This window comes from Balaenoptera borealis (assembly GCF_965194805.1).
Source record: "Balaenoptera borealis genome assembly, chromosome: 17".
NCBI lineage: Eukaryota > Metazoa > Chordata > Mammalia > Artiodactyla > Balaenopteridae > Balaenoptera > Balaenoptera borealis.
Genome location: NC_138876.1, coordinates 82734082 through 82751886, shown reverse-complemented (window position 1 = coordinate 82751886; position 17805 = coordinate 82734082).

Below are 17805 nucleotides of genomic sequence, written 5' to 3'. Positions count from 1 at the left end.
GATGGGGGTCTGGCACCTGCCGACATTCTCTTTGTTCCTGCTACCGACTCCATCTCCAACCGTAAGAAACACAAATTTTTAATTAGAAAGAACTGCATTAAGTAATGATCCTTGTGGGGGAAAAATATCCTACTTTTGATTTTCATACATTTTCCAGAAGCCTAATTATAAGGAGTGTTAGCTCTTCAGGAAACAACTTAGTGAACATTTGAAAATATACCGAGTTTGCTCCCAAAGGCCCGGGTGGAAGAGGCACGGACGTCAGTTCATCCTGATGGCCTCTCCCGCCCCTGGGGGCCCGTCCGAGATTTCCACCTTCTCGGTGCTCCAGGGGGCAGCCCGGAGAGAGGAGGCCTGCTAGACCAACTTATAAAATCTGGATCTGCTTTACCGATCGATGAGTTTAAGGACTTTCTGATCGCCTGCGTCGAGCGTTGCGACCGTGTTTTCACACCAGTGGTGGGTGGTACTCATGCAGGCACACGGGGGCGGCTCCAGGACGACAGCTGGCTGAGCTTTATTCCGCAGGGACACCGCACGGGTCCATCTGGAGTGCAGCTCAAGCCAAAGTGGAGGGAGCCAGGTGTGGTTGCGCCTCGGAGCCAAGGCCCAAGTTCACACGTGTCCGTGAGCTTCGGGCTGGAGCGGGCAAGCTCCCTTCCCACCACACCTGGCGACGGGGCACAGGAAAAGCTACACCTTGTGGCACAGCTGGGAGGTGGCGGCACGTGCAGATGCAGATGCAGGACGCGGACCCGGCAGCGGGCACCTGGTCATCTCTGACCGCAGGGGGTCTCTGTTAGACTCTTGGCAATTATGACACAGTGACTTCCCGGGCCAACCTTGTTGCCAGAAATGTTCAAAATAAAGGGTCTGGAAGAGCCAGAATTTGATTTAAAAAGACCCGTGAAATCCAGTGGAGAGCACCTTGCAGGGATCTAAACGCCCCTAGACTTCTTCTCCGGCTGCCCACAGCGAGCTTTCATAATAAACAAGCATACATAGCAGTGTTGTTCCATAATTTCACCTTAAAGTCTTAAATATATTTTGTGTAAGGATGCACGTGAAAGACACCTTGACAGAGGAAGGTGACCTAGTGGAGGATCCGTGAGGAAAGGAGGGGAGACGCTGTTCAGACGTGTCGTCCCGCGTGGGCGCGTGTACCTGCAGGAGTACTGAGCTTCCGTCACCTGAGATGGGGGGACCGACAGGCTGTGTCCCGTCACCCCTCCCCTCCTGGCACCGAAGGCACGTGACTGTCCACGCAGGACAGAGAAAAGCCCCCCGACCCAGGGCACCTGACTGCAGAGTGACGAGGCCATGCTGAAGGGCCCCCGGCAGGATAATCCCCCCGCAGAGCGACATCCCTGCTTCCTCTCCTGAGCCCGCTGCTGCCAGAAGAGATGCTGGGTTACACAGGGGTTCGGTACGATGTCCTGCCACCTTGCTCTGAAGGCTCACTGGCCCCTGGCCGCTCCAGGTGGCCGGGAGGACGTGGGTAAGGCAGGAACAGGCATTGACTGCAAGTCAGTGAGGGTGATGAAGACGGAAACATGGGCGGAAAGGGGCTGCACGACGTGGAGGAGTTTGATTTTGCCTGCTCCAGAGTCTGCAGAGTGGGCCCGGGAGGCGGGGACAGTGGCCCCAGCAAAGCCCATTCTGGGAAAATGTCCCGTCCTCTCCAGAGTCACTGGCGTGCCGGTGGGGCTCAGAGCAGTGCCCTGGCCAGCACCCAGCCTTGCGGCTAGACCAGCAACGTGGCTACGACCTCCTGTGCGTTTGTACTAGGTCCCACTGACTTGCCATCCAAGATCGGGTTTTAAAATGTATTTTTACATAATATCATCCAATCACTGTCTTCTTAAAGGTATGCGGCATCAAAGAATGCCATTGACTATGTGATTTATAGCATGACATTGAAAAAATGCACATATATTTGTACCTCTATTACTGGTTTGCTCTTTTCCTTTACTCATAACGAGGGGTTCCGGGGGTAGATGAGGGGGAGTCTGAACAAGAGACAGACCTCAAGGGAAGCAGAGTTTTCTTGATAACCAGAAATATTAGAACTTGGATCTTGGGTTAATTATCTGAATCTTTTGAAAAATTATCGTTTTGATTCCTCATCTGAAAATCCTGAAATTCTACGTTCTCTTGAGGGTGTGAATCAAATAAGCAAAATGAAGTGGGTAAAACTCTTTGGATTTCTTGGGAAGAGAGGGCTGAGGAGGGCCTTCTTCCTGAAGACTCAGCTCCTCGGGGAGGGGGGCAGCCCTGACTCACAGCTGCCCTGCACCTGCCCCCGAGCTGTTCATGCTGGAAATGGTATGAACTAGCGACACTCAGATTTGTAACCTGGGGACTCGGGGGCGGGGGGGTTAATTCTGTCCCTTGAGGGCTGCAGACACACCTTTTCCTCATCTCCTAGCTTCCTTTACATTTAAGAGAAGATCACCATGTGCTTCTTTAAAGGAAGCCTGGTCCAGATGACGTAGCAGTTTCCCATTTTGTGGCATCCTTCTCTGAGGCTCCTGTATCCCCAGTCATCATTTTATCTCTAATCTGATGACTTGATGCCAAACTTCCTAAAATGTGGCTTTACTCCCAGAATTTCAGTGTAGTTAAGGCACTTAATATCTCTTAACTACGTTTCTATCATCTTCTTGTTCATCTGTTTTTGCCAGTATTTAGGAATAACAAAGGGTAATTCAAATAAGTGATGCTTGGTGTATACACACGCAGGGGAGGAGAAATGGAAAATGAATAGAACATGGACAAGATGTGAGAGGCACGGAAATATCATTCTTTACCTCACGTGACAGTTTCTGACACCAGCGGCATCGGTCTGAGACCTTGGACCAAGGTCTTGGATTCAAGGTTCTGTCTGCAGTGTCTAGACATTTGGATAGGTTTTATGATGTTATACTCTTCAAGGAGTCAGGTCAAATTTCTTTCTATGCCACAGAGTCTATATGGGAGTAGTTTATTCCCAAATACTTGCAGAGTGCCCAAGACAGCCTCTTTTTTCACATCTTAGAGTTGGCATTTTTATCTTAGAGTTGGGTACGTTGAGGAAGAACAAAGAAGAAAATCCAGCTGATCGACCTTTGTATGAGAGTGTAGAGCCTGTGTTGGAAGGAGATATATATACGTAAAGCTATAAATATTCATGGTTTTTTAAGTTTATGCCATTTTTTTGTTTGTTTGGATTTTCCACATAGATGGTCATGTCAACTGTGAACAAGGTGGTCTTATTCCTTCCTTCCTAATCTGGATTTATTTCCCCAACCCCTTGGGGTCAGGCTGGCTGGAGCTGGCTGGATTTGGGTCTTTCCCTTCCCCCGGGGCAGTTAGTCTCTGATAAACCCCAGCTGGTTAGACTCTGGTAACCAGTTTTCCTTGAGGCCAGGCCTTGCTGAGAAGAACAGAGTGCACTGGTGTTTTTCAGAGAGCTTTCGCCTCCCCCTGCCAGAAGCCCAGGGGACTTTTCTCTGATTTTTACCGTGGGAACCCGGCCAGGATTCCACAACGTCATGGGGCCTGGGGCTGGGCCCCCCTGGAGCGTTAGCTCTCAGACTTGGCCACGTGGCGCCCCGGCTGTCCTTTCCCTGCTGTCCGGGTCCTACTCTGGATCCGCGGCAGTGTCTGCTCCGGGAAACGGTGACCACGCTCGCCTGGCCTCTCGCCAATCCCGTGTCCCCGCAAGGGACCCATGAGTACTTGTCATCCTTCAGTCTGTTCGGGTTGTCACTTGTCCTGAGGATGGAGCCACGACTTCCACGGTCCTCACGTGGGAACCAGAAGCTGGGAGGCCCGGGAGGGGCATTTACGTGAATTCCTGCAGCTGCTTAGTTTTCTGGACCTCACGCAGGTGACGCTCCCCTTCCCCAGAATTCCTAGGTGTGTGTCGCGTGCAGGGCTGGTTCTCTCCCCACGGAAGCATGGTAACAAGCTCGGTGAACACAGTGCTGAGCACACGTTCCTTCCTTCCTTCCTCCATCCGTGGTCGTGGCTCCAAAGCGCAGGCGCCGTTCTGGGTTCTGGAATAATTGTGAGCAAGACCAACGAAACTGTTTGCCCTCCAGAGGTGCCCCCGGGTGGGTGATGGGCAGTGACCGCAGCCAATAAGGAAGCACACAGTGTGCCGGGTAATGACCCCTGCTACGAAGCAGGATGAGACACGGGGAGAAGAGCAGGTTGGAGACGAGGGCTGTTCGGACAAGCCAGCCAGTGACACTCGTGTCCACAGGATGGCTCAAGCCGCTCCTGAGAGCACGGAGGGGGGTGGGTGTGGATGGGGGGAGATTGGTCATGAGGCTCATGACCGGTACCAAGACAGCCGGTGTAGGCTTGGAGCAGAGCGGAAGCAGAGAAGGTTGTGGGAAGAGGACAGACTCTGGACGAACGCTGGGGGTGAGGATGGTTGTCAGGGACGCAGCTGCCGGCAGGGGCAAAGCCGTGCAGGTAGGGATGGGCAGGGACGGACTGCCTGTTACACACCTGCTCAGGTGGCGGCTGCACACGGCGGTCAGAACTGTGGAGAATCCTGCCCTTCAACAGCCGGCCAGTCACGCAGACCCGTGGACAGCAGGCCCCTCCCTGGATCCGCGTGCAGGAGCATTCCAGATGGCGTGACCAGCCGGGGTCAGGACGTCCCTCTGGAAACTGACTTGAGCGTGAGCTCTCCCCGCAGGGCTGAGCTCCAGGACGCAGCTGTCGTCTTCTTGTTCCGCATGCCCTGCTGTCCTCAGCGTCCGCCCAGGACCAGCAGATCTGGCTGGCTCTGAGTCCTGGTGCCAACGAGGCTGCAGCCTTTTCCCTCCTTTTAGAGGGACTGGGGGGTGGGCATGGGTCCCCAGGGCATTGTGTCATCTTGAGTGACGAGCCCACGGGATGGTGACTTCAGAGGAGGACCCAGTGCTTGCTGGCTCGGACCGGGGGGATTCCGCCGCGGGCACGTCTGGGGTTGTCGCAGCTGGGGGGCTGGTGTAGAGCACAGAGGCTGAGGACGCTGTTGATCCCCCTGAGACGCAGGACAGCCCCCAAGAAGCATTACCTGCCCCAAAGGCCAGAAGGGACGAACCTCAGAAAAGCGGGCTGACCTGAGACGAGGTCCCTGCTGACCCCCTCGGAGGACAGACGGACGCCTGAGACTAGATCCTGTCTGGGAGAAGGAGGGCGGAAGGGGACACCCACGTCTCCTACAGGCCTTCCTGCTGCTCCTGGCCACGCGGTCGTCACTTCTCTCCAGACCACTGGGCAGCCTCCGCTGGGCCCCCCTTACGCCCACCCCATAGGTGCCCGACGTCCACTTAGGAGGCAGGGCGAGACTCCCTCGGATGCAGCTGAGAGACACTGCATAGCCTTCCTTTGAAGCTTCGAGCTCGGTTTAATGTCTACTGTGGAAAAGTGCAAGACAGAGACTCGGACCTTCAGCACCTAGGGCGTCTGTGGATGTTCCCAGGGGGGTTCTCTCCAATCCAGGGGACCCAGTCAAATTCCCGAGGGCTGATTTTGACCCGTCCCTCGCTGGGTGTGACTCCACCAAAACCAGGAAACAACTGCTTGTGGTGCCTGGTGCCTGGGGAGCTTTGGGGAACAGTGGTGTGACCGACTTCACCTCCTCCTCATCGCTTAAAGGTTAAAACCTGTAAATGGCAAGGCTTTTCTTTCTTTCTCTTTCTGCTTATTTTTGAAGTGATGCCATGAAGGGCACGCGGGGCCTGGGAGGGGCTGCTGGCTGGAGGCCAAGGGCGTCTCTGATACAAACCTTAGGGCCTCCAGCGCCTCACGCCCTTCTGCAAACATCAGCGCATGTCCAGGACCATGTGCCCTTGTTGGCTGGCTCTCTGTGTTTGCACTTTCTCACTCCCAACTGTGTTTTCTGTTTTGCTGCAGGCACGGGGCTCTTACTATCCGAAATGGAAGGAAACTATTTAGTAAGCGTTTCTACCCCGGTTCTTCCAGAAGCAATTTGTGTCTCTGTGCTATTAGCTCAAATTCAGCTGAAGTCATTTGCCATCGGGGTTATTTTCCTGTTAACTCAAGAGAAACCCAACACTCCTGGCCCCTCTGGGCTCTATACACCCCACTCCCTTGTTCCACATTTAAAAATGTCAGATAAATGGTCCCGAGATCAAGCGAAATCAGCTGATGAAAACAACTCGATTTTGGTGACTCAATCTGTGTGAATGACACAGAGAAAAATACTAGACTTGAACATTTCTTTTCAGGATTTTCTGATTCTTCCCTTTTTCATTTCCTAAGAATTCTCATCATGCTGCTTCATTGTCATAAAATAATGATAATCGTGCTCATAGAAATGAGGTTTTATATTCAGGTCGGCCAAAACTCCCAAGTCAGTTGTAAATGTAGATGTTGTCCAAATCGTAATAGACACAAAAATAATTAGAACGCGAAGGATAAGGTCTCAGAGACAGAAAAGAGGAGTGCAAAGGACACAGTGGGCCAGAAGGGAAGACTTCTGGAGATTCTGTGTGAGCTCTGTCTCTCGTCGTCACATGCTGGGTTTCCAAGATCTGGAGGAAAGCTGCTTTTCAGAGATTTATGTCTCTCTCTCTTTCTCTCTCTCCCTTTCTTACTCTCTCTCTCTGTCTCCTTTTTTTATATATAAAAAAGAATGAAAAAGGACTTGAGATGACACTTTCTTTAAATAGTTTTATTTGTTACCTTGGATTTGAAAAGAAGTGCTGCCCTAAGCAGGACTGGACAGCATCTTGGAACAGGTGTCAGAGGCCGTAGAGGGAGAAGGTTCATGCTGCCCTAAGCAGGACTGGACAGCATCTTGGAACAGGTGTCAGAGGCCGTAGAGGGAGAAGGTTCACGCTGCCCTAAGCAGGACTGGACAGCATCTTGGAACAGGTGTCAGAGGCCGTAGAGGGAGAAGGTTCACGCTGCCCTAAGCAGGACTGGACAGCATCTTGGAACAGGTGTCAGAGGCCGTAGAGGGAGAAGGTTCACGCTGCCCTAAGCAGGACTGGACAGCATTTTGGAACAGGTGTCAGAGGCCGTAGAGGGAGAAGGTTCACGCTGCCCTAAGCAGGACTGGACAGCATCTTGGAACAGGTGTCAGAGGCCGTAGAGGGAGAAGGTTCACGCTGCCCTAAGCAGGACTGGACAGCATCTTGGAACAGGTGTCAGAGGCCGTAGAGGGAGAAGGTTCACGCTGCCCTAAGCAGGACTGGACAGCATCTTGGAACAGGTGTCAGAGGCCGTAGAGGGAGAAGGTTCACGCTGCCCTAAGCAGGACTGGACAGCATCTTGGAACAGGTGTCAGAGGCCGTAGAGGGAGAAGGTTCACGCTGCCCTAAGCAGGACTGGACAGCATCTTGGAACAGGTGTCAGAGGCCGTAGAGGGAGAAGGTTCACGCTGCCCTAAGCAGGACTGGACAGCATCTTGGAACAGGTGTCAGAGGCCGTAGAGGGAGAAGGTTCACGCTGCCCTAAGCAGGACTGGACAGCATCTTGGAACAGGTGTCAGAGGCCGTAGAGGGAGAAGGTTCACGCTGCCCTAAGCAGGACTGGACAGCATCTTGGAACAGGTGTCAGAGGCCGTAGAGGGAGAAGGTTCACGCTGCCCTAAGCAGGACTGGACAGCATCTTGGAACAGGTGTCAGAGGCCGTAGAGGGAGAAGGTTCACGCTGCCCTAAGCAGGACTGGACAGCATCTTGGAACAGGTGTCAGAGGCCGTAGAGGGAGAAGGTTCACGCTGCCCTAAGCAGGACTGGACAGCATCTTGGAACAGGTGTCAGAGGCCGTAGAGGGAGAAGGTTCACGGCAGTCTGATGGGCAGTGCGGGGCCCCGTCGGGAAAGAACAGGGAGGCATTGTTTAAAATCCCAAGAAAAAAAATAAGCATACCTATCTCAGGGGACTCAGGACAAGTATTTCATTAGCTTTTTTTGTTCAAAAATATTACCTCTCACTTGATTTCATTTCCACCACTTTATTTTTGTTCAAAGTTGAAAGCAAACCTGTGCTTCTCAGTGTAGAGAAATGGAGTAGCGTTGTAAGTCCCGGGATCCTGGAACACTGCAGGTGGATTTCTCCTCCGATGAACTGTTCAGAAGGATACTGACACCTCACTAGGACTCAGCGGGTCCCCGTGGGCCCCGAGGGCATCAGAGCCGCGGACAAGGGCTCTCTGACCCTCAAACTGTCAGACCCATGTGACCACTGGATCAAGGAAATCCTTCAAAGAGGCGTTCATTTAATAGCTATAATTACAATTTAAAATGCAGTAACACTGAGATAGTTTTCTAAGACACTCAGTTAAACGTATGCTAAATTAATTGCATAAGTTGTAAGATTCTGAGTGCAGACTTTTATGTAAAATCCCAGTGCTAGGAATTTTGGGGTGACGGTGGACAGATGCAAAGAAAACAGGCATAATGTCTCTCATTGAAGGAAGTTGGGTCCAGCAGGCTCAGACCTGGGGAGGGGCCGCGGGGGCCTGGCAGGAAGAGGCCCTCCCTTTCTGCTCTGTCCTGGGACAGCGTGCCACCCAGAGGCGGGTGGACAGGGGTAAAGGCCGGAGGTAAAGGCAGGAGGTGTGCACAGGGCCGCTGCCAGCCCCTTTCAGCCCCCAGTGTGCTGTCCTCCTTGGCTGGGAAAACAAAGCCTCAAGATGGCTGGAAATGAACACTTGGCCATCGAGTTGAATGAGAACTCTGCTGAAACATTGCCATTTTCCTCAATAATGGAGATTCCAAGTTATAATAAATGACTTTCCATTGCATACGTCAGTGGGAATACACTGGTAGAGCCTGGGTACAATAAATAAGCAATCGAGGAGGGACGTTTAACAGTCAGGCCCCAAACTGAAGAACTGTTTCACCAGGCTGCAGTTCCGTTCTGTGCAGACATTGTAGGTTTGTGTAAATTATGATTGAGAAAATACGCTGAATGAGACACCTTCAAATTTGTGTAAACCAAGCACATTACGAAAAGAAAGTTTTGGGGAGTTTTGAAATTGTCTTTCTGACCAATGACTAACGACAGGAAAAGGAAAATGGCGGTTGGAAGGAAATACCCTCATTTGCCCGGTGATTTTTCTTTTTTCTTTTTTTTTTGGTTTGGCTTGAAATATTTCCTTAGTATTACCTATAAGATGTTAGAAAATATCTACGTCTGGTTAAATTTAGATTTATTCATGTGTTCTTTTTCAGTTTCCGTGAGAATCTGTGTATGTAGAAAAATGCATGTCTTCCTAAACACGTATCACATCTGCCCTCTCCGCGAGGTCTGTTTCTCAGTGATCTGCTTTAACTACGAGACTAAAAGTGGGAGGTTTCAGAGCAAGAGACTCAAAATTTCCTCCTCTTGACCTTGTCCCTTGACGAAGGCCTTCGTGGTCTCTCGACCAACCAGCATCCTCGTCTGGTCCTGAGAACACCCCATGGTCCACGTGAGGACCCTTGACAATGTTCCTAAAGCCTGAGAACTCTTAGCCCTGGGTGCTTCTCTGAAAAGCAATACACAGCCGCCTCCCAGAAAGGCCCTTAGTAACTTGGGGCAAAACTGAGCTCGGACAGGGACCGCTCTCTCTGTCTCTACCAGGCCAGACGCCACTGGAGAGCCTGAGCCAGTTCTGCTGCAGAAAAGTGAGACCCCTGAGGACAGTCCCCCCCAACTGAGTTTTTAATCGCTGTTACCCAGGGTCACCCAGCAAAAGGCAACTGCTTCGCCTCAGATACTGCACACTTCCCTCTCCGTGGTCCCTCCCCCTCTGGAATAACCCCTCTCAAGGTTTTACACATGCTGTCTATAAATCTTGTTTCATTAATTACAGTAACTAACATGTTTTTACTTTAATTGAATTTTTTATAGAGATAATTATAGATTCAAATCTGGCTGCAAGAAACAGTACAGAGAGATCCTTTCCACACATTTGTTTTTCCCCAATGGTACCATTTTGGGCACTATAGTCTCTTAACCCAAGCAGGAGAGAGTGACGTGGATGCAGTCACCCATCTTACTCCCACTTCCCGGCTTCACCCGTGTTCCTGGTGTGCGCGCGCTGGGCTCCGTCCCATCCTATCGCTTGTGCGGCTTCTCAGCCCCACTCCCACCCGCCCACTGCACCGCGGTCACGGACCCACACGACCCCTCCTGGGGCTCACAGAGCCCGCATGACACCCCCCCCCCTTCCACACTCCCCACCTCTGACTCAGCCTGGGAAACAGCCATGTGTCCCCCATTTCCCACATTTTTCAGGGCTATAAAAACGGAATACACAAATGGCTTGTGCACGTGGGTTGTATGATAGCTGAAGGTCCGGTTTTATAAGAAGCCGACACGCTGTGCCCCGAGTGGCTGCGCGCCCTCACGTTCCACTAGCAAAGTGTGAGGGGAACACCTTCCCTGGGGTTTGGTGTTGTCCCTATTTTTTACTTTAGCCATTCTGGTAGGTGACCTCTTACTACGGTTTTAATGTGCATTTCCCTGAGGGCTAGTGATGGGCTGATTTACCACCTGTAGATGGTCTTCAGTGGAATGTCTGTTCACGTCTTTCACCCGAACAATTTGGATCGTTCGCTTTAACGTTGAGTTTTGAGAGCCTTTTATATATTGTGGATACAATCCTTTGCGGGTTATGCGTCAACATTGTGTCCCAGTCTTTACCTTACTGTTGTCAGCTCGCTCCTGGCTGATTGTAACTCACCTTACAAGCTGAGTTAGGCATGACCTCTCCAGAGAAGCCTTCCCTGACCCTCCAGGTTGGGGAGGTGCCATTTATCAGGGCTCTCCTGACGCCGCGCCCACTGTGGTCTCTGAGCCCTGCTGACGTGGCCGGCTCCCCCAGGGCCGGTGCCACAGCCGTCATCCCTGCCGTGGCAGTTGCTACACTCTTGTAATTAATTACCTGTTTATTTGCTTATTTCCTCACTTAGATTATAAACTTTTCGAAGGCAGAGATTATGATTGACTCATTCCTATATCCCCAGAACTCTTTAAATATTAGACGTATAATCTTTGTTGAATGGCTAGCTGAATTAATATAACCTCTCATTCAGTTTTTTCCTTCCCTTTCAAATTTCTAATGTATTTTCCTGACTTGTTCTTTTCTTTTCGAATCTATTTCCTTTTATTTCCTTGTTACTGAATAAGGAATTCAAGAGAAGAATGAGGTAGATATTTTTTTGAAAACCATTCTTCCTATAGGAATTTGATTCAGGGAATGTATTCCCTAAAGATATACTTCCATTTACACACGATGAACAGTGTTTGCACCGTTCAGATAGGAAAGCTGGATTCCACAGGAGACGTTCTCCAGGACAGTGACCCAGGTGGGAAGGGGGTCTGTGAAGAGACACAGCCACGCGTCCATGTCAGAAGTGGATGTGACGTAAGTCCGTTTACTCAGAAATACTTGCTGAGCACCTTGGTAAAGTGGAGGTTAGAAAGAAAACGAATATATACATTGTCTACTAATGACACTTACAATGACTAAGTCAACTTCAAGCAAGTTCTACAGTCATATTCTTCAAATATGCATAAAGTCAGGTTAACTTCTCACCACTTCACATAAATCATGCCCAGAGGTCTAATAGGCTAGTTCTTACTAAGACACAGCTAAGAAAAGCAGTAAAAGAAAACAAGGTTCTTTCACACAATAAGTAAGTTTAAACGATAAACTTAAGCTGTTCTTTCTTTTCCTCAGGAAGGTCAAGGGGTGAGGATTTGAATCTCCTCTCTCGTGTCACTTAAATATTCCCTTTATCTGTGGAAATATTCTGGAAAATGACCATAGCCAGTCACGTAGGGCACTCGAGGATGGTTTGCGCTACTTCGGTGAAGAACCTGATTGGTAAACTTCAGGGAGGATCCTGGCCAAGAACTCTGAGGGCCGTCACCCCCCGGCTCGTGGCGCACGTGCCCCTCCTGGCCTCCCGACGTGCCGGGGCAGTGGGTCCAGCAGGCCCGAAGCCAGCTCTGGGCAGACGGGACACAGTCCCAGAATCCAGGGCTCCAACCGGGGTGTGGGCCCTGGGGGACCTCCCAGCCCCATCCTCCCGCCCGTCAGCTGAGTGTCATTAAACGCTGACGGGGAGCTGAGCGCTCCAGGGTGGCGGCCTCGGAGGCGGCTTTCGTGCTGCTCACGTGGGGCCCTGTCGCCGGTGCCCCGCCCCCTACACGAACTGTCGACTGTTCTGAATTAAACTCACGCATGATGTTCCGTAGACGCTTAGGGACCCCGGGCAAAGTCGAGTTTGGGGGACTCGTCTCTTGATTTTGCGGTTGGAAGCATTTTTGCAAACGTAATTTAAAACTGCAAGAAGCAGGCGACCCCTTCCTAACAAGCCTGAAGCTGTGCTCCTCCAGGGGACGCAGGATTCCGCTAATGACAGAGGAATTCTGGCATCGCTGGCGGTATTTTTCAGATTTTTGGACTAAGAGCGAATTCCTAACAATTTGCTAACCTGTGGATTGTTTGCATGCTGCTGTTCAGGAGAGAAATCCCTCCAGAGCACCGCCCCTGGCCGCCCGGGTCCAGTCCCCCCGAGTTCGCCCGGCCGGGCGCTGGCCGCCCCACCTGTCCCCCGGAGGCGTCCTTGGAGAGAAGCTGTCAGGTCACCTGCCCCTCCCCCCCCCCAATCCTCCCGGTAATTAACCTCCTAACCCAGCAAGAAAGGGCCTGAACCAACCGCCAGACATGTCTGCAGGTCATGGCACCTGTCCTAACACAGGCTTTTAAACGATTGCCTGACACAGGATTCCCAGGCTGGAACACAGCCAAGTGACTAAATTCATATAATTTGAAGAGCAGCGTGAATGACTAACTGCAACAGAGGTCTGAAGACAACGGCCCACGCTGAGCTGCAAAATCCAATGAGATTCCACTTCCTGGGTGAGTGACATGACCAGCCTCGGGCAGGGCTAGTCTGCTGCCGCTGGGCTCTGAGAAGCATCGGGAAGGTCTGGGGCAGACGGGCTGGTGACAGGCGCCCAGGGCTTCCCGGCCACACGGGCACCTTCCTCCAGGGAATCGCCACCCTGTCGGGATCTGCTCAATGGCTTTTCCCGCCCAGCGATAGTAAAATAGCTGAGAATTATTTTCTAAAGCGTTTAGGTGGAATTGAGCATAAGTCGTCCTCATGCTTTTAAAGGATAATAAGCGCTTAGATTTTGTGTTGGACGTCGGGCTGTTGTCGCCCCGAGATGCCCCCTGCTTGGGCACCCGAAGCTTGTGCGTTCTGGCTCGCATTCCCGTCTGCTATAGAAGGCCTTTCATTTTCCTAGAGTAGGCTTCCCTCCCCTTTTCAGGCAGGTTGAGACTTTCCCCTTCTCAGTTCCCCAAAGGCCTTGCAGGTACCACGTGGCGGCACTAGGATGGCACCTTCCCCTGTGCTCTCCCACCCACCCAGGAGGGATTTGGTATCTGCAACAATCAGCAGTGTTCAAACACTGATGAAAGGGAAAACGCCGGCATCTAATCCTTAAATATTGATACTCACTTGTTAATTCTACCTAGATTTCATAGTCTTTAAACTTCAAACCTAGAGAACCAGAATAGACTCCCAAAGAAGACATACAAATGGCCAACAGGCACATAAAAAGATGCTCAGCATTTATCATCAGGGAAATGCAATCAAAACCACAGTGAGGTACTACCTCACACCTGTCAGAATGACTGTTATCAAAAAGACAACATGTGTAGGTGAGGATGTGGACTTGTGCACTGTTGCTGGGAATGTAAACTGGTGCAGCCACTGTGGAAAACAGTGTGGAGGTTCCTCAAAAAGTTAAAAATAGAACTACCATTCCATCCAGCAATTCCACCCTGGGTATTCATCCAAAGGAAATGAAAACACTACCTCAAAGAGATGTCTGTGTCTTTGTGTTCCTTGCAGCATTATTCACGATAGCCAAGGTATGGGGACAACCTAAATAAATACTTCCTAAAGTGAAACTGAAAAATTTTGGAAGCATAACTTTTACACAGAAGTCATTTTATGAGCTGCAAAGCGAGTTCACCATGGGACCACCGACCTCTAAGACTGTAGGTTGAATTTGAAGTCATCTCTTACTTATGTAGTACTTTCATAACATCTCAGACATATTAGGAGAATGAAATTAAAATGGAATCGAAGCTTCAGTGATCACTCAGCTGTTTTAATACATCTAAACAACCTGCTCCTTCATTCCTATTAACAGAAGGGTGAAGGCTGGCTGCGGGGTTTTGGCCTCGGAGGAGGGGGGTTGCCCCAGCTGAGAAGCAGGGTCTGTGAGCAGAGCGAAAGGGGACGGGGTCTGGTTTTGGACTCGTTAGCTTCGAGGTCTCTGCAGGCACGTGCTCTGGGTGGTCGGGGGCCCAGCTGGTTGGGATGGAGCTGGCCGCAGCCCAAGGAGACAGACAGGAGCCTGGGGGCTTTGTCAAGACAGAGTGGACAGAACAGAGACTCCAATTGGAATTTGCATACACTGAGAAATTTGACGTGGACGTGGAAAACAATTCACTTTCCGCAGATTGCGCTGTCCATAAAGAAAGGAAACTGAAAGAGCGTCAGGAGTTTATTCGTCGAAAGTGGAGGCCGGTGTCCTGGATTCACTCCCTGGGTGACAGTTCTAACCTCCCCGCAGGTCCAGCTCGTTGTGCGAACTGACCGGTGTGTGGCCAAGACGAGATCTCCGTCAACCTGTGCCTTTAATCAGTGATATATTGTGGGGTTTTCGGGGGAAACTGAAAGAGCGAAGGTGGAGACTGTAATATTTTAAACGCATCAAAAAACTAGGCCTAGGGATCTCACTGGTGGTCTCAATAGTCTGCTTCCTCTGACCAAGGAAGCAATTCACTAATCCCTCAGTGGCTCATTAATGTAACAAGAAATCTAAACTTGACACTGCAGAGAAAAAAAGGCATTTTTAAAGGAAACACTGGTATTATGCTTTTTATAACACTGGATTTACTTGCTAATATATTGTTTAAAATCTTTATGTCTGTCCATGGGAGAGATTGGTCTGAAAATTGCAATATGTTTGTCGGGTTTTGGTATGAGATTTATGCTGGTCTCATAAGATGAGTTGACCGCTAGTCTCTGTTCTCTATTCTTTGAGAAAGTTTACGTAAAAACTGATGTTATTTCTCCCTGAAACATTTGGAAGAAATTACCGGTAAGTGGAATAGCCATGCAGCCTCAACTTGGGCCCTACCTGCTTCTTTGCACTGAAGGAATTTGCCTAATTTCTGTGAGCCTCTGTCTCCATATCTGCAAAGTTGATTTGATACCTAGTCAATTTCTGTTTAGACTCGTTGTGGAGATAATAAGTCCCTCTTGCTTTCCCTTACCTGTGTAAGCTTGCAAAGTGCCACGGAAATATGTCATAAACCTCCGTGAGGTCCTTGACAGTGTTTTGTTTTGTTTTTTTAAACATCTTTATTGGAGTATAATTGCTTTACAATGGTGTGTTAGTTTCTGCTGTATAACAAAGTGAATCAGCTATACATATACATATATCCCCATATCCCCTCCCTCTTGCGTCTCCCTCCCACCCTCCCTATCCCACCCCTCTAGGTGGTCACAAAGCACCGAGCTGATCTCCCTGTGCTATGCGGCTGCTTCCCACTCGCTATCTATTTTACATTTGGTAGTGTATATATGTCAGTGCCACTCTTTCACTTCGTCCCAGCTTACCCTTCCCCCTCCCCGTGTCCTCAAGTCCATTCTCTACGTCTGCGTCTTTATTCCCTGACAGTGTTTTACACAAGAAGGCAAGTGAGTAGACAGCAGAGGTCAGGAAGTCGACTCAAAATCTACGGAGGGAAATGCGTCCTCGGAAGGAGATAAATAGGAGTCGAAAGGGACCCTTGGCAGCAGTCGGCTGAGGACGCCGATGGCCTCCTCGCAGGGGACTGAGCCGGGTCCCCACTGTCCTGCCAGGTTCCTGAAGCTGGCGCCATCCCCTCCCGCCGAGAAGGGGGCCCGTGGGGATGCGTCCAGCCTCCGCGGCCCTCACGGGAGCTGAGCTCTCTGTCCCCCGGGGTCTGCACGGAGGTGACCACAGGACCACGGGCTGCTTCCTCTTTTGTGACTCTCCTCTTTTTTCTGACTCGAACTCCTACCTCCTCAGCATGTGTTGGGATCACATCCCAAGTAAACTCCACGCCCCACCCCCGTCTCTGGGTCCGCCTCTGCGGGACCCGGGGTAGGACGTGCGTCAGCCCAGGGCGGGGCCGCCTTGCGCTGGGGACAGGGCGCCCCGCGTGGGCTTGCCGGCCGGCGCAGGGTTTCCTACTCTCTGCTCCGAGGCCACCCGAATAAAGGCGGCCGACTTGGGTGAAGCCTTGGTTGTTCAGGGATGTTTAGATTTGAGCTCAGACTTGATTTCAGTTGGAGTGCTCCATCTTTAAACAAATAGCAGCTGAAAAATTTCCAAATGGCTTGTTTTCAATAACTTGTAAACTATATCTCACAAATGCAGTTTGCAAAGGAATTTGCTAAACACAGGTCTCTTTTGTTACCTTGGGAAAAGCATAGAGTTCACTCTGTAGAGCGTAAGATCCGTGAAATCGAAGCCCCCCCCCCAAGTTTCCCTGCAAAGAGCTGCCCTTGTCACCAGCTGGCCGTGATTCAGCCTGAGAGGGATTATTCCAGAAAGCACGTGCTGGAGGAGAGAGGCTGCAGGGAGCACGTCGAGGATATCTGCTCACTCAGTTGTCCATCTGTTCACAGGGCATTAACTGAACTCTGAGTGTATGAAAGGTTTTCTTTCACTCAAATTTTGGGAAGATGGTGTGACGTAGTTTTGGGGACTCAGCTGGTTTGATTTATGTTGCCTGTTTTGTTTCGTTCTGTCGTATTTTCTGACCCACTAGTAAGCTGAGTTGGAGGAGCAGTGGTCCTGCAATTTGTCGCTGGACCGGAGAGGGGAAGGGGGGCCCTTGGCCCACCAGTTAGTGAGAGGGCCTGAAAAGGGACCCTGCTGCCAGGACCGCCCCTTCCACTGTCGGGGTGCGTGTGCCCCCGTGTACGCACGGTGCCCTTCTGTGGTAGGATGGCACGGCAGAGCAAACCAAGTACGAGTCCGCGTGAGTTCGGGGCTGGGGTTGAGAGGGTGCGGTTGGTGCCCTGCGGGCCCGGGCACCAGACTGGACTGGGGGGCCACCCGGCTGTCCCCGGTGCAGGGGTGCAGGGGCTGGGACAACGGCCAGCCCGGCTCACAGCCCGGGAGGCGGCAGCTTGTCCCCAGACAGGCCGGGCAGTTCCGCAGGGGCCCCGCCACGCTGGGCGCTGGGGCCAGCAGTGTCCTGAGAGTCGTCAGCTGTGGGTGACAGGGAGGGAGAGCCCCGGCAGGTCTTGTCCTAACAGTTACGTGTTTGTCTGGGACTCATGACTCAGAGGGTAGAACAATTACGAGGTCTCATCCGCCCAAGAGAGCGTCAAAAGTGCTCTCCTCTAAGGGGCAGGAACTGCAAATAGTAAGGGCCTCACCAGAAATCTCTCTCTCTCTCTCTCTCTCTCTCTCTGTCTTTTCTGGGGGGTGGTGCTGCAAACTTGGCCAGAATTGTTGGGCACCTGTTACCATGAGGGTGCACATTACAGAAGGTTTTCCTCTCTGACCTCTGGAAAGATAGTATCTGTTGATAATACAGAGTTTCTGGAAGCATCTAGATCATTCATTTGAAGAACAAGATATGACTTACAGCATCAGTTGGACATGAGCAAGATACGTAAGAATGTTAGAATTTTTATTCCTGTACATTTTTCCTTTTAAAGGTGAATAAGAAAGTCTCACTGTTCTAAGGGAAAGAACAATGTTTGCTTTCAGTAATTTGATAAAATC